The sequence below is a fragment of the Cavia porcellus genome, unplaced genomic scaffold, assembly GCF_034190915.1.
Source record: "Cavia porcellus strain 051 isolate PalLab524CR breed Dunkin Hartley unplaced genomic scaffold, mCavPor4.1 scaffold_7, whole genome shotgun sequence".
Classification (NCBI taxonomy): Eukaryota; Metazoa; Chordata; class Mammalia; order Rodentia; family Caviidae; genus Cavia; species Cavia porcellus.
Window position 1 is genome coordinate 26,445,769 of NW_026947490.1, and position 24,005 is coordinate 26,469,773.

General features: G+C 39.1%; 1 non-coding gene and 1 pseudogene across 1 annotated transcript; one reads left to right on the forward strand and one right to left on the reverse strand.

The window, feature by feature from the left end:
* Positions 1–2,414: 2,414 nt before the first annotated feature.
* On the reverse strand, positions 2,415–2,763 carry Cavporv1r-ps750 (vomeronasal 1 receptor cavPorV1R-ps750 pseudogene; annotated as a pseudogene).
* Positions 2,764–23,678: 20,915 nt separating this feature from the next.
* LOC111756354 (U6 spliceosomal RNA) lies at positions 23,679–23,784 on the forward strand. The gene has a single exon (XR_002790841.1). It is a non-coding gene; the product is annotated as a U6 spliceosomal RNA (small nuclear RNA).
* Positions 23,785–24,005: the final 221 nt, after the last annotated feature.

The window sequence follows — 24,005 nt, forward strand, 5'->3', positions numbered from 1 at the left end:
GTTCATCTGTTTCCGTTAGTTTTAACATGTTGTATATCATTATATTTTAATGTATGCAATAATATAAGCAAAATTTTTTTTAAAGGCAAAGAGATAACATAGAATCCGCTGTTCAGTTACTGTTAGCTGGTTCTAAATACCCTGCAATACTTTCATTCTCTTGAATGGTTTCACACTGTCTTGATAAGTTTGATGCTATAGTATATGAAGTTAGACTCAAATATTTCAAGGAAAGAGGCGCTATGGTAACTCTTAATGTCAGGCTATCTGGTGGTGAAATACAATGTTGCTTAAATTGTTCGGTTCTGACCTGTGTTATTCTATTGATATGCTCTTTTTTATCTCAATCTCCCCCACTTTTTAAAAATTAATTTATTTCTTAGAATCTTTTAATTAAGGGAAAACTAAATTAAAAATAGCGGGATATATTTTAGTAACTTTTTTGTTTTCCTATTAACCTGACTTGAACCCTTGTATTGTTCTCCACATCTTGTTCTGATTGATTTTATTATATTCTGTTTTGTTTAATAGTATCAAATTTGAAGGTATAAGCAACCACTTTGAAGGCAACCAGATACTCTATGATGCCCATTATGGTTTGACTATTATCTTCTTTGAAAGTCCTGTAAGGTCTCCAATGTGGTTTTTAATGGTCTTGTTCTGTATTGTTTTGTTCAATTCTTTTATACCAGCTCATATAGACACCTCTTTTTAGGATAACAAGAGGCATAATGGTAACCATTGTTGATCACCTAGTAATCTCTTTTTGCATTATATGCTATGTCCATCCTTCTGTTCTAACTGACTCTGTTTTGCTTTGTCACATTGAGGGGTTTTTTTTGTTCTGTTTTGTTTTGTCTTGTTTCTTGTTTTGTTTTGTTTTGTTTTTTTCTTTTCCTCTTCAGAGAAAAAGTTATAAGAACTATGGGTGTAAAGGAACCCAAAATGTGTGATCGTTAGTGTAAAAAAAGGAGGAAAGAAAGTGATCTAAAGGATATAACTGCAAGTGTATTTAAGTGTGTAGGATAGAAAACCAATTACTGAGTTTTTGTTGAATCATTGAACAGAACTGTCTGCAGTCTCACTGAATTAATGTCCACTTTGTATGCTCTAATTTTGTAACCTGGACAACTGTTTCTGAGATGACAATATGTAATCTATTAACTAGTTAATTTTTTCTGTATATTATTTCTCTTGAAATTCTGTATCACTTGTAGCCTTTAACTGTCTTGCTTTGTTTTGTTTTGTTTTTCTTTTTAAATAAAAATTTTTTAAAAGTGCTAAAAAGGAAAGAATAACTGTGATAAAAAAAGCAAAAAGAACTAAGGGAAAAGATCATACATATATATGCATACATTTGTGTGTATATGTATACATATGAAAGATAAATAATTATACTGTTAGTCTCCATTAGTTCATGAAAAAATATTTGGGTTTTCTTTGTTTCATTATTTTTTTTCATGCCTAAATCTTGGAATCTGAACAACTACTTTGAAGAAAACAATATGCAAAATATTAACTAGTGTTAATTTCCTTTATTTTGTTTTGAAGTTCTATGTTGTTTTTATCCATTTTTCAAAATTTTTAAATATCAGCTATACAGATAAATGACTTCACACTGGGGAAAGAAAATACTACAGAGGGATGATGCTATAAAATGCATTCTGCAAGCAAATATATTTAAATAAATGGGATTACAATCTACGGAAAGCATGTTAATATTTCAGATAAAGAATTATTGATGAGGAGAAACAATTTTAAATGAAATAATTAAAGCCTGTGTCTAAATACTTATCAATACAACATATATAGGGTTATCATTGCACATAGATTCTGAAAGATATTAAGAGAAACACAATTTTGTTTTAGTATACGTTTTGAGGTGAATCTAGCACTCCTCCTAAACCTAACAATCAGATTCACTTAGCAGGTATTTACACATGTACATTTTTTTTTTAGTTTGACATCCTACATCAACCCTATAAAATTACACTGCATTTTTTAAGCACCGGGTTGTGTGAAACCTCTAAATTAGGTTCTGGAATATGTGAGATGAATAGTGTATATTTATACAATCATAAATACAATTCCTTAGTTCACTAAAATTTAATGCAATCGTAATAAATTTCCCCAAAGGAATTTTGAATGAGGTTATTACTGTGAGAAGAAAAACTCAGATAAAACAATCTTAATAGAAAGCAAAGGTGTTTGTTTTTTTAAAAATATTGTGATTCACTATTGAATAATTCATAAGGTATGTATTTATATTTACTTGAAGTAAGCTCTTTTTCTGGGGCTCCTTATATTTTTTATATATTTAAAAAAACCATGTTCCAGTGTCACATATTTTTATCTTATATGAATCACAGGAGAGAGTACTCTGCTGCAAAACATAAAATATGTATTCTGTCAACTTAGCCACTGAAAACAGTGTGAGGGCAGATAAACCTTACCACAGTAAAGCAGAAAAAATTGGAAAATAACTTATTATTTCTCATCAAAAAGAAAGGACTGATGGTTGGATAACATGTTGATAACACTGAATTAATTGCTCTAAAGTAGGAATTTTCTCATATGTAGAAAAAGAATAAAAAATTAAAAAGTTGTTGGAGCAATAGAAGAAAACAAAGCAACTCGCCACCAAAACAATGTTTTGAGTTGCTTTGATTTCTGCAGGTGTCTAGGAAGAGGGTCTATGAACATACTTGGCTCTCCTGTGGGTCTATAAAGGAGACTCACCATTTAGAGGCAGGTGTAGATCATGAGGGTCAAAAACAAAATCAGGGGTTCCGGGAGAACATGGCGGACAGACAACAGCAACTACCGGAGGCTCTCTGAAAGGCTCGGCTCAGAGGCCAGGAATGATGCGGACTAAGGAGACATGAACCAGTAGAGATATGCTCTGCTGACTCAGGAATGAACTGGGCTGAGAGAAACCAACTTAGAATACAGTCCTGGCACTAAAATAGGAACAGAAAAGACTCGGTGTGGAGGCTCGACCCCGCGCCATTGGAAACCGCGATTTGGGTTTCCCGCCGCCCGGCGGCTGGCTGCCTCCACTGTGGCTCGGCAAGGAGAGATGTGCAGAAGCTCTGGGAACGGGAGTCTGTGAATGGAGTCGAAAACAGGATGGACAAGGAGGCGTACACGAAAACTGACTGGTGGTGAGGTGAGTGAGAGAAACCAACCCCCTAATAGGTCTGCAGAGGAGGAGCTGGGCAGATCTGGGGTGCCCTCACTGGCCTCTCTGCGTGTCTGGAGGACTCTGGATATCTGTGCCCAGACTGCTGGAGTTCCCTCAGGCTTCCAAGTGCAGTGAAGGAGAGAGGTGGGTTTGAGGCTTCCACATCAGCCTCCCCATTCCCGGCTTCATTTGGAGACCTGCTGAGCTCCCCATAGGTGGGCTGGCCCACACTACCAGCCTAGCCCAGCCTGTTTAGCTGCCGCGCCTGGCCATAGGTCTGCAGAGGAGGAGCTGGGCAGATCTGGGGTGCCCTCACTGGCCTCTCTGCATGTCTGGAGGACTCTGGATATCTGCGCCCAGACCGCTGGAGTTCCCTCAGGCTTCCAGGTGCAGTGAAGGAGAGAGGTGGGTTTGAGGCTTCCACATCAGCCTGCCCATTCCCAGCTTCATTTGGAGACCTGCTGAGCTCGCCATAGGTGGGCTGGCCCACACTACCAGCCTAGCCCAGCCTGTTTAGCCGCTGTGCCTGGCCATAGGTCTGCAGAGGAGGAGCTGGGCAGATCTGGGGTGCCCTCACTGGCCTCTCTGCGTGTCTGGAGGACTCTGGATATCTGCGCCCAGACTGCTGGAGTTCCCCCAGGCTTCCAGGTGCAGTGAAGGAGAGAGGTGGGTTTGAGGCTTCCACATCAGCCTCCCCATTCCCGGCTTCATTTGGAGACCTGCTGAGCTCCCGATAGGTGGGCTGGCCCACACTACCAGCCTAGCCCAGCCTGTTTAGCTGCCGCGCCTGGCCATAGGTCTGCAGAGGAGGAGCTGGGCAGATCTGGGGTGCCCTCACTGGCCTCTCTGCGTGTCTGGAGGACTCTGGATATCTGCGCCCAGACTGCTGGAGTTCCCCCAGGCTTCCAGGTGCAGTGAAGGAGAGAGGTGGGTTTGAGGCTTCCACATCAGCCTCCCCATTCCCGGCTTCATTTGGAGACCTGCTGAGCTCCCCATAGGTGGGCTGGCCCACACTACCAGCCTAGCCCAGCCTGTTTAGCTGCCGCGCCTGGCCATAGGTCTGCAGAGGAGGAGCTGGGCAGATCTGGGGTGCCCTCACTGGCCTCTCTGCATGTCTGGAGGACTCTGGATATCTGCGCCCAGACTGCTGGAGTTCCCTCAGGCTTCCAGGTGCAGTGAAGGAGAGAGGTGGGTTTGAGGCTTCCACATCAGCCTCCCCATTCCCGGCTTCATTTGGAGACCTGCTGAGCTCCCGATAGGTGGGCTGGCCCACACTACCAGCCTAGCCCAGCCTGTTTAGCTGCCGTGCCTGGCCATAGGCCTGCAGAGGAGGAGCTGGGCAGATCTGGGGTGCCCTCACCGGCCTCTCTACGTGTCTGGAGGACTCTGGATATCTGCGCCCAGACTGCTGGAGTTCCCTCAGGCTTCCAGGTGCAGTGAAGGGGAGAGGTGGGTTTGAGGCTTCCACATCAGCCTCCCCATTCCCGGCTTCATTTGGAGACCTGCTGAGCTCCCGATAGGTGGGCTGGCCCACACTACCAGCCTAGCCCAGCCTGTTTAGCTGCCGCGCCTGGCCATAGGTCTGCAGAGGAGGAGCTGGGCAGATCTGGGGTGCCCTCACTGGCCTCTCTGCGTGTCTGGAGGACTCTGGATATCTGCGCCCAGACTGCTGGAGTTCCCCCAGGCTTCCAGGTGCAGTGAAGGAGAGAGGTGGGTTTGAGGCTTCCACATCAGCCTCCCCATTCCCGGCTTCATTTGGAGACCTGCTGAGCTCCCCATAGGTGGGCTGGCCCACACTACCAGCCTAGCCCAGCCTGTTTAGCTGCCGCGCCTGGCCATAGGTCTGCAGAGGAGGAGCTGGGCAGATCTGGGGTGCCCTCACTGGCCTCTCTGCATGTCTGGAGGACTCTGGATATCTGCGCCCAGACTGCTGGAGTTCCCTCAGGCTTCCAGGTGCAGTGAAGGAGAGAGGTGGGTTTGAGGCTTCCACATCAGCCTCCCCATTCCCGGCTTCATTTGGAGACCTGCTGAGCTCCCGATAGGTGGGCTGGCCCACACTACCAGCCTAGCCCAGCCTGTTTAGCTGCCATGCCTGGCCATAGGCCTGCAGAGGAGGAGCTGGGCAGATCTGGGGTGCCCTCACCGGCCTCTCTACGTGTCTGGAGGACTCTGGATATCTGCGCCCAGACTGCTGGAGTTCCCTCAGGCTTCCAGGTGCAGTGAAGGGGAGAGGTGGGTTTGAGGCTTCCACATCAGCCTCCCCGTTCCGGCTTCATTTGGAGACCTGCTGAGCTCCCCATAGGTGGGCTGGCCCACACTACCAGCCTAGCCCAGCCTGTTTAGCTGCCGCGCCTGGCCATAGGTCTGCAGAGGAGGAGCTGGGCAGATCTGGGGTGCCCTCACTGGCCTCTCTGCATGTCTGGAGGACTCTGGATATCTGCGCCCAGACTGCTGGAGTTCCCTCAGGCTTCCAGGTGCAGTGAAGGAGAGAGGTGGGTTTGAGGCTTCCACATCAGCCTCCCCATTCCCGGCTTCATTTGGAGACCTGCTGAGCTCCCCATAGGTGGGCTGGCCCACACTACCAGCCTAGCCCAGCCTGTTTAGCTGCCGTGCCTGGCCATAGGCCTGCAGAGGAGGAGCTGGGCAGATCTGGGGTGCCCTCACCAGCCTCTCTACGTGTCTGGAGGACTCTGGATATCTGCACCCAGACTGCTGGAGTTCCCTCAGGCTTCCAGGTGCAGTGAAGGGGAGAGGTGGGTTTGAGGCTTCCACATCAGCCTCCCCGTTCCGGCTTCATTTGGAGACCTGCTGAGCTCCCCGTAGGTGGGCTGGCCCACACTACCAGCCTAGCCCAGCCTGTTTAGCTGCTGCGCCTGGCCATTGGTCTACAGAGGAGGAGCTGGGCAGATTTGGGGTGCCTGCATCGGCCTCTCCATGTGTCTGGAGGACTGTGGGTATCTCTGCAACCAGGGAGGGTCCACAGGTTCCTGAAGCACTGCGGCCTGTGGTGAGTACCCTAACCCGGCTGCGATTGAAGAACTGTGGAGCTTCCAAAGGGCAGGTGGGCGCACAGTGTCCCTGAGGCCCAGCTTGTCTGGAACTGCGGAGTTCTGACCAGGCAGAGGAGGGCCACTGGTTCTGTAGGCCTAATGGCTTGGGGTAGCGTGGCGCCAGAGTCTCAGTAGCTCCAAACATAGAAGGGGATTTTCAACAGATCCTGAGGAAGCTTTCAAATAACACTTGAAACACAGAAATATAGGAAAATGACATAACGAAAAACCAAATTACAACCTCAAACCTCCAGCCCATCTCAAGAAACCCTAGGAGCGATGTATATAGAAGGAAATATATCCCATCCACCTCATATATCGGACACAATAGCCACTGAAATTGACAAGCAACTCCAGGAAGCTTTAAAGAAATTCAAACTCGAAATAATCTCCCAGATAAAAGAAGAAATGATAAAAGAAATGAAAGAGATTCTAAATATATCTAAAGAAAACACAGATAAAAAATTGGAGAAACTAAACAAAAAGATAGAATCCCTAGACGAGCAATATAAGAAACAAACAGAATACATAATGCAGATGCACAGAGATATACAGGAAATAAAAAACTCCACTGAAAGTTGTAAAAACCGCCTTAATGAAAATGAAGATAGAATTTCAGACCTTGAAGACAGGATTGCAGCTAGTGAACAGGAAAGGAAAGATCTTTTGAAAATAACAAGGAACCAGGAAACAACAATTCAACAACTGCAAGACGATGCAAAGAAGAATAACATAAGAATGATAGGGATTAATGAAAGAGAGGGAGACAACATGAAGGATGTCAGGAGGATATTTAGAGAAGTAATAGCTGAAAATTTCCCAAGCATGAGATCAGAAACTGACATCAGGATCAGTGAAGCATATAGAACTCCAAACAGTCATAAGCAAAATAAAACTACACCCAGACATATAATAATCACCATCCCAGAAATCCAACACAAGAATAGATTATTAAAAGCTGTCAGAGAGAAAAGACAAATCACTTATAAAGGAAAACCTATCAGAATCACAGCAGACTTCTCAGCACAAACGATAAAGTCAAGAAGAGCATGGAGTGAAGTATTTCAGATCCTAAAGCAAAATGATTTCCAACCAAGACTGATATATCCTGCAAAACTATCATTCAAAATAGATGGTGCAATATGATACTTCCATGACAAAGAACAGCTGAAGAACTTCATGAACACCAAACCAACCCTGCAAAAAATATTGAAAGACAGTTTAGATACACAAAGGAAAAAAGCACTAAGCAAAGCAAATAATTAAACAGAACAGAAAGATAAAGATGCAACAGCAGAGAGATAACATTCCTACAATTAACCAGCATTTAACAGTAATAACCATTAATGTAAATGGTCTCAATGCACCAATCAAAAGAAACAGACTAGCAGAATGGATCAAGAAACAAAATCCAACAATATGCTGTTTACAGGAAACCCATCTAACCCAGAAAGATACTCACAGACTGAAAGTCAAAGGATGGAAAACAATTCTTCATGCAGCAGGAATCCAAAAAAAGGCAGGAGTAGCCATTCTGTTTGCAGACAACGTGAACTTTAAATCAACAATGACCAAAAAGGAAAAAGAAAGTCACTACATACTCATAAGGGGAAAACTCCAAGAGGAAGAGATAACTACTTTAATATATATGCACCAAATTCCAGAGCACCCAGTTATATAAAACAATTATTAACAGAAATGAAAACTCTAATTATCAGTAACACAATTGTAACGGAAGACCTTAATACACCACTGACACCAAGGGACAGATCAACCAGACAGAAAATGAGCAAAGAAATAACAGAACTGAATCACACCTGTGAACAAATGGGTTTGATAGACATATACAGAATGTTCCATCCAACAACATCAGAATACACATTCTTCTCAGCAGTACATGGATCATTTTCTAAAATAGACCATATATTAGCTCACAGAACATATTTAAGCAAATGTAAAAGAGTTGAAATCATCCCTTGCATATTATCGGATCATAGCGCTCTGAAATTAGAAATTAATGACAAAGGATACTGCAAAAATTCCGCAAACACATGGAAACTAAATAACACACTCTTGAGTAATCAGTGGGTCACAGAAGAAATTAAAGAAGAAATTAAACAATACCTAAAAGAAAATGAAAATGCAGATACAACTTACCGGAATCTGTGGGATGCAATGAAAGCCATTCTGAGAGGAAAATTTATTGCACTGAGTTCCCACATCAGGAAAACAGAACGAATACAAATAAATAACTTGATGCTACACCTCAAACAGCTAGAAAAAGAAGAGCAAGTCAAGCCCAAAGCCAAAAGAAGAGAGGAAATTATAAAAATCAGAGCAGAAATCAATGCAATAGAGACTAAGAAAACAATCCAAAGAATCAACGAATCAAACAGTTGGTTCTTTGAAAGAATAAATAAAATCGATATGCCCCTAGCCAACCTTATTAAAAAAAGGAAAGAAAAAGCTCAAATTCATGCAATAAGAAATGAAAAAGGAGAAATCACTACAGACCCAATAGAAATGCAGAGGATCATCAACACCTATTTCGAAAACCTCTACTCTCAAAAGTTTGATAACACAGAAGAAATAGACAGATTCTTAGAAGCATATGAAGTACCAAAGCTAGATCAAGAGGATATAAAACTGTTGAATAACCCAATCTCTGCTAATGAAATTGAGAATGTAATTGGGTCCTTGCCCACCAAGAAGAGCCCAGGCCCAGATGGATTCACTGCAGAATTCTACAAGAAATATAAAGAAGACCTAATGCCGACACTCCTCAAACTATTCAATGAAATTGAAAGGGAAGCAATCCTTCCTAAGTCATTCCTGGAAGCAAATATTACTCTAGTACCAAAACCTGAGAAAGACCCAACTATAAAAGAGAACTATAGACCGATCTCCCTAATGAACACAGATGCAAAAATCCTCAATAAAATATTGGCAAATAGGATCCAGCAAATCATCAAGAAGATTATACACCATGACCAAGTGGGATTCATCCCAGGAATGCAAGGATGGTTCAACATACGCAAATCAATAAATGTAATCCACCATATCAATAAAGCCAAAAATAAGAATCACATGATCATCTCTATAGATGCAGAAAAAGCCTTCGATAAGGTCCAACACTTATTCATGATGAGAACTTTACAGAAAATTGGAATAAATGGTCTTTACCTCAATATAATAAAGGCCATTTATGACAAACCAACAGCCAGCATCATACTAAATGGCCAAAAATTGAAAGCCTTTACTTTAAAATCGGGTACAAGATAAGGATGTCCTTTATCACCACTCCTATTTAATATAGTACTGGAAGTACTAGCCAGAGCAATTAGGCAAGAAAGAGAAATAAAAGGGTAAAGATAGGAAAAGAAGAAGTTAAATTATCATTGTTTGCAGATGACATGATACTCTACATAGAAGACCCCCTAAACTCCATTGAAATACTCTTAGATACAATAAATAAATTCAGTAATGTGGCTGGATACAAAATCAATACTCAGAAATCAATAGCATTCCTATACACGAACAACAAAATTACAGAGAGGGAAATAAGAGAAACTGGACTATTCACATTAGCAAGCAAAAAAATGAAATATTTAGGAATTACTCTTACGAAAGAAGTGAAAGACTTATACAGTGAAAATTATAATACACTGAAAAAGGAAATTGAAGATGATCTCAGAAAATGGGAAGACATCCCTTGCTCATGGATAGGAAGAACAAACATTGTGAAAATGGCCATTCTCCCAAAACTGTTATACAGATTCAATGCAATCCCAATAGAAATACCATCAACATACCTTATAGATCTAGAGAAATCACTCCTAAATTTCATCTGGAACCAGAAGAGACCTAGAATCGCAAAGGCAATTCTAAGCAGCAAAGACAAAGCAGGAGGCATCACAATCCCTGACTTGAAGCTATACTACAAAGCAACAGTAGTAAAATCAACATGGTATTGGAATCAAAACAGAGCTGAAGATCAGTGGAATAGATTAGAAGATACAACCACAACTACGAACACACTCAACCACCTTATTTTTGATAAAGGAGCCAAGCAGGTTCACTGGAAGAACGACAGTCTCTTTAATAAATGGTGCTGGAAAAACTGGCTCTCCATTTGCCGAAAACTAAAGCTAGACCCGTCTATCACCATGTACTAAATTAAAATCTAAATGGGTCAAAGATCTGAATATTAAAACAGAAACACTAAATCTATTGGAAGACAAAATAGGTAGAAACCTTGGAGACATAGGAGTAGATAAAGAATTCATGAACAGGACTCAAACCGCATGGGAAATACTTCCCAGAATCAATAACTGGGACCACTTCTTATTAAAAAGTTTCTGCATGTCAAAAGAAATCTCGAGCATAGTGAAAAGAAAACCCACAAGCTGGGAAAAGATTTTAGTGAACTCTCTCTCAGACAAGGGCCTCTTGTCTAAAACATATAAAGAATTAAAGAAACTCAGACCTCCGAAATTCAAAGATCCAATCCAAAAATGGGCATCTGAGATGAATATGCAATTCTCAGATGAAGAAATGCAAATGGCAAATAAATACATGAAAAAATGCTCATCATCACTGGTCATTAGAGAAATGCAAATTAAAACCACACTGAGATACCATCTCACTCCTGAAAGAATGGCCAGGATCAAGAAAACCAACAACAAATGCTGGAGAGGCTGTGGGGAAAAAGGAACTCTCCTGCACTGCTGGTGGGAGTGTAGACTGGTACAGCCTTTGTGGAGATCTGTCTGGAGATTTCTCAAAAAGTTGGGACTGGAAATCCCATTTATTCCAGCTATTCCACTTCTAGGCATATTCCCAGAAGAACTGAAAGCATCATACCACAGTGATATATGTGCACCTATGTTTATAGCAGCACAATTTGTAATCGCCAGATCTTGGAAACAACCCAAGTGCCCATCAACTGAGGAATGGATAAAAAAAGTTGTGGTATTTCTATACAATGGAGTATTATTCAGCTATAAAGAAGGATCACATTGAGATATTTATCAATAAATGGGCGCAGCTTGAGACCATACTCATTAGTGAAATAAATCAATCTCGCATGTGTGAATACCGAATAGTTTCCCTAGTGTAAATAATGATTCAAATATATAAAAATATGTGGTAATCATGATTCCCCATTAGGTGGCCTTGAAGCCTTATAAAGTTTTCACTCATTAATCAGGAAGGCTTTATTCTGGGCTTCTTGATATGAAAATATTTGAAGCTAGAGTATATGAAGTTTTATCCAAATATTTCAAGGAAAAAGACACTATGGTAACTACTATTAAGTCAGGTTATAAGGTGGTGAAGTACTAGGTTGTTGAAACAGTCATGCTGTGACCTCTATGGATATATTGTTATGTCCTGTTTTATCTCAATCTCCCCCTTATTGTTTCAAAAAAAATTATTTAGTCATTTCTTATGTTTGTCTTAATTAAAGAAAAAATTCAAAAAAATTAGGATATATAAATAGTAACTCTTTTCGATTTCCTATTAACTTGTTTTGAAGTCCTGTAGTACTCCCACGATCTTGTTTTGACTGATTAGACTCTGTTCCATTCTATATGATAGTATCAAGTTTGAAGACATAGGCAACTACTTTGAAGACAATAAGATTCACTAAGATACCCATTCTGGTTTGACTATTGTCTTCTTTGGAAGTCCTGTAATGTTTACAATGCCTAAGTTTTATTGGTCTTGTTCTCTACTGTTTTGTCCAACTTTATAATATCTAATAAGATAGACAATTCTTTTTAAGGAAACAAGGGACAACGTTGATAACCATTGTTGATAAACTTGTACTCTGTTCTACACCATGTGCTATGTCTATCCTTGGTATTGACTGACAGCTTTGTTTTGCCATATTTGACTGTATTCTTCCCCCCCCCCAGAAAGTAACAAGCACTAAGGAGTAATAAAATCCAAGATGTGTAAATTTTGTTGTAAAAAAGAGAGGGGAAAAAAAAAAAGAAAAAGAGCTCTAACGGATATAACAGCAAGTGTGTTTGGGGGTGTTAAATAGCTGACTTTATCAATGTTTTTGGAACATTGAACACAGCTGTTTGCAGTCTCCCTGTTTGAATGTCCACCTTGTGTTCTTTGATACTGTGATTTGAGGAACTATTTTCAAGAAGATAGTGTGTAATCTACTAGCAGGTGATTTCTTACTGTTACGTTTTTTTGTTTTGTTTTGTTTTGTTTTGTTTTGTTTTGTTTTGTAGTTCTGTATTGCGTGTACCCTTATGCCGCTTTGGTTTGTTTTGTGTTCTTCTCTTTTTCCTCTTAAAAAAAAAAAAAAAAAAAAGAAACCAACCCCCTACCACAGTTTGACTCCAGCGGAGGACTTTCTGGGCTTGGGCAGTCCTGTAAGAGCAGGGCGCGGTGGTGACTCCAGCCACACATTCCCCTCTCAGACGGGATTGGTGAAAAGTGCCTGGCCTGCGTGACGCTGCGGGCAGACTCAGTAGGCTGGCCTAACCCAGATCACAGAGCCTGACAGTGGCCTGGAGGAGCAACTGACTCTCGCGTAGGCTGCCTCCTCCGCAACTCCCTGGTGCGCAGCGGTGGGCAGGAACACCTAGCCAGCGCAATTTGATCAGGCTGTGGCTGACAGGCAGGGAAGCTGGGCCTCCTATGTAAGCTTGCATATATAAGGAACGGAGAATATGGGAAGAGGCAGCAACAAGAAGGGCTCCTCGGCCCCCAATTCTGAGAAACAGGCAATAGCAGACACCGCACCAATAGACATTAAGCACCATATAGAGAGCCTCATAGACCAATTCAGGAATGAAGTTATCAACGACCTGAAGCTAGAAGTATGCAGAATAGTTAGAGAAATGCTAAGCACCACCCAGGAAAAAACAGATGGTGGAATGGAAGAACAGAAAAAGAGGGGAGAATTGCTTGATGGAGAAAACAGAGAAAGCATTGAGTATGTGAAGCAGGTTCAAAGGGACTATCAAGAAATTAAGAAGTCTATCCAAGACTGGCATAACAGCTTGAAAGAAAGTAAGGACAGACTATCTGAACTGGAGGGCAGACTTGTAATATGGGAGAATGAAATGAAAAACTTCTTAAAAATAACAAAGAAACAAACAGCAATAATACAAAGACAAGAAGATGAAAAGAGGAGCCATAACTTAAGGATTAAGAACATAAAAGAAGAAGTAGGGACACAAACAAGTGAACTACAAAAGCTACTCACAGAAATAATCCAGGAGAATTTTCCTAATTTAGCAAAAGGTAAAGATATTCAGATGTATGAGGCATACAGGACCCCAGCTACCTACAACCCTAACAGAGAAACACCCAGGCATATAATAATAAAAATTCCAGAAATTAAATACAAGAACAGAATATTAAAAGCTGTAAGAGACAAGAAACAGACCACTTACAAGGGAACACCCATCAGAATTACAGCAGATTTCTCTGCACAAACCATCAAATCACGAAGAGCATGGGGGGGGGAAATAATTCAAGCTTTGAAAGATAATAATCTCCAGCCAAGATTGAGATATCCTGCACAACTGTCCCTGGAAATTGATGGAAAAACGAGGTGCTTCCAGGATAAAGAGGAACTGGGGGAATTTGCGACCACAAATTCAACCCTACAGTAAGTATTGCAGGATATTCTAAAAAAAGAAAAATACAAAGAACCCAGAAATAGTGGCAGGGAAGCCACAACGAATGGAGCAGAGAACAAAATGAAGAAGACAAACTGACAGCTACTGACAGAAAAAGAGCTCAACAGAAATGAGACAGAGAAGATTGGATGATAGGAACAGCTATTTTGGAGAAAATGACATCTTAACAGGTAATTCTGATTTAGTACCATCTTGTTTTGAAGTCTCATCTAGCTTTTGTTCTTTTGTCTCCAATGGTCTTAACAGGTTGTATCTTATTGGATTTTATTATGTACGATAGTATAAGCAAAAACCTTTTAAAGACAAGGAGATTATACAGAAACATTGTTCATTTTCTGTTAGTCGATTCTAAATACTCTATAATGCTGTCATTCTCTTAAATGGTTTTACATTGTTTTGATATACTTAATGCTACAGTATACGAAGTTGTACTCAAGGACTTCAAGGAAAGAGTCAATATGGTAACTACTTTTGGGTCAGAATTATCTGGTGGTGAAACACTATTCTGCTTAAATGGTTATGTTTTGATCTGCGCTGTTTCGCTGTTATGCCCTCTTTTATCTCAATCTCCACTCCATTATTTACTTTTTAATTTTTATCCATTTAATTAAAGGGAAAAAATAGCAGGATATAATATAGTAACCCACTTTGACTTTCTATTATCTCGATTTGAAGCCCTGTATTACTCTCACCATCTTGTTTTTGACTGAGCTTCCTCTATTCTGTTTTGCTGGATAGTATCAGGTTCGAAAGTTTAGGCATCAGCTGAGAAGATAATGAGATTCATTATAACGCCCATTCTCGTTGACTTTTATCTACTTTTGAAGACCTACAATGTCTCCAATGTTTTGGTTTTGTCGGTTTTGTTCTTTACTGTTTTGTTCAATTGTATTACAACTAATGATATAGGCAATTCTATTAGAGATAGCAGGAGGCATTATGGTAACCATTGTTGATCACCTTGTATTATGTTTTTATATTATCTATTATGTCCACCCTTTTGACTTGACCGATTCTGTTCTGTTATGTCACATTTGGTTTTACTCTCTTCCAAAAAAGCAATAAGAACCGTGGGAGCAATGAAACCCAAAATGTGTAATAGTCATTGTACAAAAGAGAGGAAAAGAAAGTGCTCTAAACTATATAACTGCATGTATATTTAAGTGTATAAGATAGAAAATGATATCACAGAGTTTTATTGGATCATTGAACAGAACTGTTTGCAGTATCATTGTTGGAATGTCCACTCTGCAAGCTTTAATTTTGTGACTTGAACAATTATTTCTAAGATGGCAATATGTAATCCATTAACTAGTGATTTCCTACTGCGCATTTTTTCTTCTGTAAATCTGTATAACTTGTACCCCTTCACTGCTTTTTTTCTTTTCTCCTTAAATAAAAAAAAAAACACAAAATCAGAGACCAATATAATGCTTACATATAATCCCGAAGGCATAGTTTTCTTCTGTCCAGTTTGACAATATGCATGAGAGTACCCACGACCAACAAGTGAAAAATTGCTAACTTCTTCTACGCTTTCAAGAGCATGGATATAAATAAGCAAGTTGCTGATCCAGAAGATAAGCAAGGAAGGTATAATCATTGCAGAGAGTTTTGACTTCAGGCATACCCACTTAGAATTAACAGGGCTGACAGTGATGGCTTGAAATGTACTCATAAGTGAAGTAGTACCTATGGAAACACTTTAGGTAACTCTGTATGCATACAACATTACTTTACAACCAACATCATCCAAAAAGTGTTTTACTCCAACGGAAGTCTTGATATATGGTATAAGTGTGACTATGATACTTAAATTGTTCACACTGTCAGGTAAATCATAATGAAATCTATAGGCCTTGTAAAATGAGGTTGAGATAACAAGGTATACATCAATGCCACGAACAGTGAGGAGTTTGCAAGGACACCAAAACAAACCTGAAATATGAGGAAAAAGCCAAAAAAAATACTGCATTGGGAAACATTTTATAAATGATATTTTGATAGTTTAATTAAATGAGGCAAGCCTAAAATGAAAATGGAAATATTTTATAAATTTTGTAAAATCAAATCCTGCTTTCCCAAAATAGAGATGATAAGAACCAAGGAAGAGGAGCTCATACACATTGGAGGAGAATTAGTGGACACGGACTGAGGGAAGAAGGGAAGATGAAAATAAAATTGATAAAGGAAATGCCAATGTCTGAAGAGGAAAATAATTGTTATGAGTTGAAAATGTATAAGAAAAACAAAGAATATCAAAATGATATCTATGTGGGATTATGTACAAAAATAGTTCAGGATTTGAGGAGATAATGGTATATCCAACTTCCCAGGCAGATGTGCCTATATCAGTAACTGGATTGCATGGGATTCTTCAGAATCTTACAGCACAGAACTAGGTATTGTGGGCAGTTAGTTATCCACAGACACCACCTCCATCCTACCAAACTAAAAGCAGGGCTTGTTGGACATGAGAAAGGCAAATTTGCCTGTTTTGAGGAATTTCTCTTCAGAGTGTAGAAATGTATTTCATCTGTAAATGCATTTCAAAATTCTAAGCCCTCTAAGCCCTCTAAAGAGAATTATTTTTCTTTTTCTTTTTCTTTTTTTTTTGGTCTTTTTCATTTTTATCAGTACCAGGGATCAAACTCACGACTGCCTGCTTGCAAGGCAGGAGCTTATGCTGCTGAGCTCAATCCCCAGCCCCGAGAATTATTTTTCTGACACATAGAAAGTAAAACACACACTTTTGAAACTTTGCTTTCAATTTTGATTGGCACCCAATGCTTCCAACTCAGTAATCATTAAGTACTGATTTTAGGAGAAATCATTACCTACCTTCCTATGCTACTTCAAACTAGCAATGTTTTGAGACATTTCTGTTTCTTACAACTAGTTGTAAAATTACTGATATGCAGAGGTTAGAGACAAAAATGCCTGTTAAATATTCCACAGTGATGAATATTCCTTAAGACAACTGACACAAAAAAATTTGACACTCACAGCATGGATGATAAACTAAAACTAACAACTATTTTGATATCTAAAGTTGATACGAGGATCCTAAAATGGCGGCTTGCTAGGGGATTGGGCGGAGAGTCTCTCTGGAGAAATCATATTAGATGCTAGAATATGACAACATGGAGAGGGCCAGATGAATGGATAACCATTCTTATTAACCAAGACAGCACGGCTGGAGGATTTAAAGTTGTGCTGAGACTGCAAAGGCTGATAACGGGAGGCTGCAAATCCTGCGCCTTTAATGCAGCAAACTGACCTGTGGACCCAACAGGAAAAGCTATGTTGGCTTTTGGTGACTGCTGGAAATTGAGACCCGGGACCCCGAGAAGCAGCCAGGACTGCCCTGCTGCACCAGAGGAGATTGTGAAAGGCTCTGGAACTCTGAAGCTGAACACTGTGCAGTTTTCTGACCATTCCATGCTGTGCTGGAAGTACAATGAGGGCATGTGGCGTGGTGTGCAGTAGACTCAAGAGGAGGACATGCACCGAGCCCTGGTGAGTACTGGGGACTGGGTCCCGTGGCTGCTGGGGTTGGCCAAAGAACATCTTGGAACTGGCCAGAGCCCGCCACCACAGGGACATCAATAACACAGAGAGTCTGGCAGAAGACATCCTAGAGTTGGGCAGAACCTTCAGCTTGGTGACATCACTGAGTTGCCCCTGTAGAGAGGTCTGGTGGAGGATATCTTGAAATTGGGCAGAGGCTGATGCTGTGTTGGCTTCAGTGTCATACAGAGAACTAGTGGAAGACATCTTGGAATTGGGCAGACCCGCTGTCCTGGTGCTCCTGTCACAGAGATGTCTGGAAGAGAACAGCTGGGATTTGGGCAGAACCCTGTGCCATGGTGACATTAGTCAGCTGCTTCGGGCACAGAGAGAACTGGCAGGGTCTCCTGGGGCTGAACCAAGTCTCTGCTTGGGGCCCAATAAGCAGATACAAAATAGTCACAACTCAGGGGACATCCAGAAAGTACAGCCTAATTTACGGATTGACTGGCACAGAGGCTGGAGGCTAGCCTGTACTGTCCCTGCATCCCAGCCTACCCCAGATAACAGCAAATTGGGGAGGACAGCAAAAACTCAAGTCAGCATACTTGTGAAAGGCCCTAAGCAATACAGAGAGGGCCAGAGATGCCCAGTACACTCCAGTCTGAAAGAATCCAGAAGCATGACAAGAGACAAAAAAAAAAAAAATCTCCAGCTGCCTAACATGAGAAAATAAGCCCAGGAGAATTAAACACTGAAGAGAACAAGCACAGTAACCATCCAATACTGGACACAGCATCAGCCGAAATTAAAAAATACTTCCATGACGTCATGGATGAATTTAAAGCTGTACTCCTGATCCAAGTGAGGCAAGATATAAAGAGATTAATTAAAGAAATGACAAGCCCCACCCAAGAGAACACAGATGGAAGAACTGAGGAAATCAGAAAAGAAAGAGAAACTTCTGAAGAAGAATTTAAACATAACTTAGAATACATGAAACAGATCCAAAGAGATTACCAGGAAACTAAAAACTCCACTGAACACTGGCAAAATATCCTGACAGAAACTAAAGACAGCTTTCTGAAACTTGAAGAGAGATTTATGGCATATGATCATGAAAGAAAAAGACCCTTAAAAATAACAAGGAACCAGAAAGAAACAATTCAAAGGCTAGAAGATGACAAAAAGATACATAACTTTAGAATAAAGAATGTGAGTGAGGAAGCAGGAGCAACCAAAAATGAAATACAAAAAATATTCACAGATATATTAAAGCAAAATTCCCCATGTATAGCTAAAAGAAATGATATCCAGATAAAAGAGGCATACAGAACACCAGCTACCTACAACCAAAACAGATCTATGCCTAGACATATAATAATCAAAATTCCAGAAATCCACCAAAAGAACAGAATATTAAAAGCAGCCAGAGAAAAGAAGCAGATTACCTACAATGGGAAAATTATCAAAATAACAACAGACTTATCAACACAAACTCTTAAGTCAAGAAGGGAATGGGGAGAAATATTCCAAGTCTTGAAAGAAAATAATATGCAACCAAGGCTCTTATACCCGTCAAAACTCTCTCTCAAAATTAATGGAGAAATAAGATGCTTCCAAGACAAGGAGGAACTGTGGGAGTTCATGGCCACCAATCCAACCCTACAGAGACCACTGAAGGACATTCCAGAGAAAGAGAGGAAGGGATACCAGGATTCCAGCAACAGTGGCAGAGAGGCCTCAATGAACGGGGCAGGGAATAAGGTGGAAAATTATAGCAGAAAAGTGGAGTAGCAGACATGAGGCAGAGATGGTAAGCTACAGTCCTTAGTATAGACAGCTCTGAAACACTATTTAAAAAGGCAGAGGTCATTGTTAATAGTGTATCAGGATTTAAAAGACACAGTAGTCTTGTTGCCATATTTAGTTTGAATTTAATTTTTTCTGGTCTGTCCACTCATGTCAGATTTGAGGGCACAGATATCTGACCCAAAAATAGCAGGTTATACCATGGTAACTATCCTTACTTTCCTATTAACTTAACTGAAATCCTGTATTACTTACATTGTCTTTCTATGACTGATCTTAATTGAATCTGAATCATAAGACCATGGGTTGGCCTTGGCTGATTTTATTTGAATTTAGTATGCTTGTTAGTATCAACCCTAAAATTAGAGGCAACTACACTGAAGATGGCAAGATATAAAGGATATCCATACTGGTATTAACTATTAACAGCTCTCAAATCCTACAATGCTTTTAAAGTTGTGTTTTTATAAAAATAGGTAGTACTATGTTTAACTATATTAAGCTGGTGTTGTGGACAAATCTATTGAAAATAACAAGAGAAAACATAGTAACTATGGAAGATCATCTATATTGTGGTCTTGTATGTCTTATCCATTGCATGTTTTTCTAGGAATTTGTTTTGCTGTCTTGTTACGACTTGGTTTTCCCTATAATACAGAGAGGATAGGTATATATGTAGAAATTTACATATGAGGTTTTTTTAAAAAATTATTTATGGGAACAGAATATATAGCACAGATACTCTGAAGAAGAGATGCTAAGAAACCCAATGCTAATTTTGTAGCATTATGATATAAATTCTAGCAATACTATTGTTCACTAATTAGAATGACATTGGACTGGTTTCTTGAGTTCAATTTCAGCATATGTAGAGATGGGGACGGCTACCACGAAGAGAATGAGAGATGCGATGGTAGTTATTATTGTCTTCCCTAATGTTGGATCTTGAAGTCCTAAAAAGCCTTCATCATCCTGTAATGATTTGATTAGTTCTATAATAATGCAATAAGTATATAAAGTGGGTGAAGATGGGGACAATTATTTGTAAGAAACCAGAGACAGATAGACAATGAAGATCTCCAGTGGACTTGCTTTGAAATCTGTATTTCTTTAAATTGTTTTTTTAATTGTTTTGTTCTATTTTGATATGTTCAATCTTACCCTCTTTGAGATGTAAAACAAGTGTGTAGGACTGATAACCATATTACTGAATTTTTGTTCGATCAATGAGCAGAACTGTTTGTAGTGTCACTTTTTGAATGTCATTCTAAATACTTTAATTTTGTAACCTGAACGGCTATTTCTAAGATGACAATATGTAACTTTTCAACCAGTGATTTCTTACCGTTTATTTTTCTGTAATTTTGTATTATTTCTACCCTTTTTTTATCTCCATGTATTTTTTGTTTCCTTTTCTTTAAATAAAAAAAAATAAAGTTGACCCACATTTTTTCTGAGCATTACATTATGCTTTTAGCAGAAAAAGATTGACTAGATTTTTAAATACATTTAGAATGTCAATAATACAAATTCTAATAAGGTTGACACTGAAATTTCTAAGGTCAGTATTTCATCTCCTTATTGGATTTTGAATTAATTTTCTTTTGTATCATCCTTCCATTGAATAGGTATTTCTTCTACATGAAATATCATCTTCCATCCATGGAATACATCTTCCATGTATAAAGGAATTCTACATGATTCCTTTATAGTGAAAAAAGTCAGGAAAATATTCTAAACTAATTATACGATATTTTTTGTGATTCAGCATAATTTTATACTTTCACTTCCAAACACACTGTATAATATATATATTCATGTTACTTCGTGACATATTATATATATAAAGAGAGGGAGAGTGAGAGACAGAAAGAAATTATTTCTTTAACAAGGTGATGTAACTGTGTGATTCCTTCACAATGTCATTTGTTCCTTGTAGAGAATTTGTAATTTGGTATTAGCAGTAAAATTCTTTGATTTTATGGTGCCTATATGAAAGATGCATCTTTTTCAGTTTCTAAAGCAGTTTCTTTTTTTTCTTGTGATTCAGCTCTTTCAGATTGACATTTGTGGTTGCTCAGCTGAGAGATGGTTTTGCATCATCTTCCTGTAGTCAGGATTATTTGTTCATTTTTCCCCATGTGTGTCATCAGGAAACAGAGCTCTTTCACCATTCGTTTTGGAAAGCACTGCCTGTTGCATCTGACCAGCAAGTGAAGAATGAACAGAGCACGACCTTTTAGAAACGTGAAGGTAGGAGGGTGACTGTGTAGCAAGACAGGAAGATCCTTGCACCTGGAAACAAAGTAAGGGATAAAAGTGTTAATCTCACAAGAATAGGCAGCAGACCCTCACCACACCTGGTATCCCATGAATGTATGTGGGCTTGCTAGATAATTAACAGGAAACAAAATATCAGCCAACAAATACATAATCTAGACATTTGAAGAACTAGAAATCTTTGACCTCTAATGACTTTGCTTTTCCAGAAAGGTTTTGAATGTGCCAGGATTACCTGGCAGGCAAAATTGTTTTTATAGCCACAACTGCTGTGGTTATGTCAAGGTGTACACTACATATACTGACCTCTTTTTATTAACCAAACCATCCCTACAGAGAGTGCTGAAGGGTATTCTAGAGAGATATAAAGGTTAGCATGGTTCCAGGAACAACAGCAGAGCAGGATCACCAAACAAGACAAGCAATTGAAGGAAGGGGAAAAATGGAGGACCAAGAACAGGAGAATAGTATGTCAGAGACGTACCAATGTGTGCAGATTGTAACTATTAATGTAGATGGCCTCAGGTCCTAAAAAGTAACACAGGGAAATTCTATCAAGATGCAAATATACTGTATGGAAGAAACATATTTAACTGGAAAGGAAATTCATAGAGTGAAAATGAAAGGAGAAAAAACCGTTTTTTCAAGGGACAGGAGCCCAGAAAAAAAAAAGAAAAGCAAGAGTAACTTGCCTATCAACCACCAAATGAATAAGAAAGATATGGTATTTTCATGCAGTGAAAAGCTACCCAGCTATAAAGTAGAATAATCTCAAGGCTCCTGTAGGTAAGGGTCCTATAGAACCCAACTGGAGATCATGTTAGTGAGTGAAACAGTTCGAACTTATATACGTGAACACTAGAATAAGAAACGAAGAGTGGGATCAAAAAGCAAAATCGTTATTGTTAGAGTGATGTGAAGGAAACACCTGGAAGGGAAAGAAGGTAACTAATGTTAATTTCTTATTGTCTCATCTTGAACTCCTATATTGTTTCCACAATTTTGTTAGGTTTGCCTTTGTTATGTCTTGTTTTGTTAGATTCTACTCTGTCAGAAGGTAGGGGCAGCTATTCTGAATGCTATTCTGAATATAATGAGGTCTATTATGGTAATCTCAGTTTCCTATTATATTACATTTTAAGTCTTATGCTTTCACTCATTGTTTAATTGGTTTTATTTCATTTTGTTTGATTTTATTATGTGTGATGGTATGAACAGCTGTGTTGAAGAAAACAAGATATTATGGTAGCCATTGCTGATTTCCTATTATCTTGCTTTGAAGTTCTATTATGCTTTTGTTCTTCTGTTTATATCTGTTCTATGTTGTGTTTTATTTTATTTTAGTTATGTGTGATGGTATGGACAACTTTTTGGAGGAAAATAAGATATTATAGTAGCAATTGTTCATTTCCTGTTATTTCGTTTTAAAGTCCTGTAATGTTTTCATTCTTTTGACTGGTTTTATACTATTTTGGTAAGCTTGCTATTAATGTGGGTGAAGGTATGGTCAACTATTTTGAAGGAAACAAGAGACATTTTGTTAGCCACTGTTGATGTCCTATTGTCTTGTTGTGAAGTGCTATATTGCTTGCATTGTTCTGTTCTGATTTATTTTGTTCTGCTGTTTTGTTTTCTGTTGTTTTACTCTCTTTAAAATAAAAATAATTTAAAAAATAAGAAAAAACAAACAGAAAAACCACATTAGTGCACCTTGAGACCATAATGTTAAGTGATATAAGAAAAATACATGCTTATATACTGCTTGGTTTATCTTACATGAGAAGCTCAGAGTATAAAAAAAGAAAAATAAAATAAAGATAATTGAAGAAGATAGACAGCTATTTCTCAAGCACAAAAGCATTTAAAATATTAAGTGGAGACTAGGATTTAGCTCAGCAGTGTAAACATCTCCATAGCAAGTGCAAGCTCATTATTTTGATCCCTAGCACACACAAAAAAAAACATTTTAGAGGAATAAAGTTAGAGAACATAACTGGGATTAAGTTGTGCTCTGTACCTGTATAAATCCATATAAGAAATGCAACATGATCTAAAAAATGAATTTAAAACACTAAAAAATATAGGAAAAATGAGACAGATAAAACTCTTTAGCAAGAAAAACAAGAGTTAGAAGTAAAGTTAATAAAAATCAGAAATAAAGACGGAGATGTAATATTCCATTTAGAAGCATAGATATAAAATTGAAACTACACAGAGAAGGTTACCATAGCCAGTGCACAACAATGACAGGCAAATTCATCAAATGTTCCATATTTTTCAAGTCTAAGAGATTTTAAAGTACTCTAAAGGAAAATAAGCTAAAACCAAGATTGATTTACTCCCCAAAATTATCTTTCTAAGTCACTGGAGAAACAATATATTTCATGACAAAGAACAAATGCATGACAACAAACCAGCTCTCAAAAATGTAATGAGATATTTTTCAAAGAGGTGAGGAGGACCACAGTTCATGGAACACCAATAGTAAGAAGCCACCAG